Source organism: Arachis hypogaea, chromosome 6 (assembly GCF_003086295.3).
Source record: "Arachis hypogaea cultivar Tifrunner chromosome 6, arahy.Tifrunner.gnm2.J5K5, whole genome shotgun sequence".
In the NCBI taxonomy this organism is placed as follows: Eukaryota; Viridiplantae; Streptophyta; class Magnoliopsida; order Fabales; family Fabaceae; genus Arachis; species Arachis hypogaea.
Window position 1 is genome coordinate 4907474 of NC_092041.1, and position 608 is coordinate 4908081.

Here is a 608-nt window from a genome sequence, read left to right on the forward strand (position 1 = left end):
ACGTTAATTACTAATATATATATATATATATATATATATTCCATTTAATTTTTATAAATAAAAATAATTTTAAAAATATTAATATTTTTTTAATTTTACACAATAAATTTAGCTAATATATTTGAAAAAATAACAAAAAATATAAAAAAATTAAACGACATTGACAATTATCCTTAAAAGACTATAAAATTTCCAACAAAAAAAATTGTCAATTCTAATTAACTCTTAATGAATAAATTAACAGTTTAATATGCCATATAGACTTATTATGTTAATATAGAAAGAAAATATTAATAGGAAGACTAGTCAATTTCATAGAAATAAAAATCAGAAATCGAAAATAGTATTTTTTTTTATTAAAGATCTCATGTCTTTCGAGATAATTATCAGGAGTGGTTTATAAAATATGTCATAGGTAACAAAAAAATATAAAAAAAATAATAAAAACAATCATAATATAAAAGTATATATATGAAAACACTTATAAAGATGACATTACATTTTTCTTTTTCATTCTTTTAATAGGTTGTTTAGATTTATGAAAAATGGTTGGAAAAAATATAAAAAAAATAAATAAAAAAATAAAATTTTTATTGTTTGAATAAAAA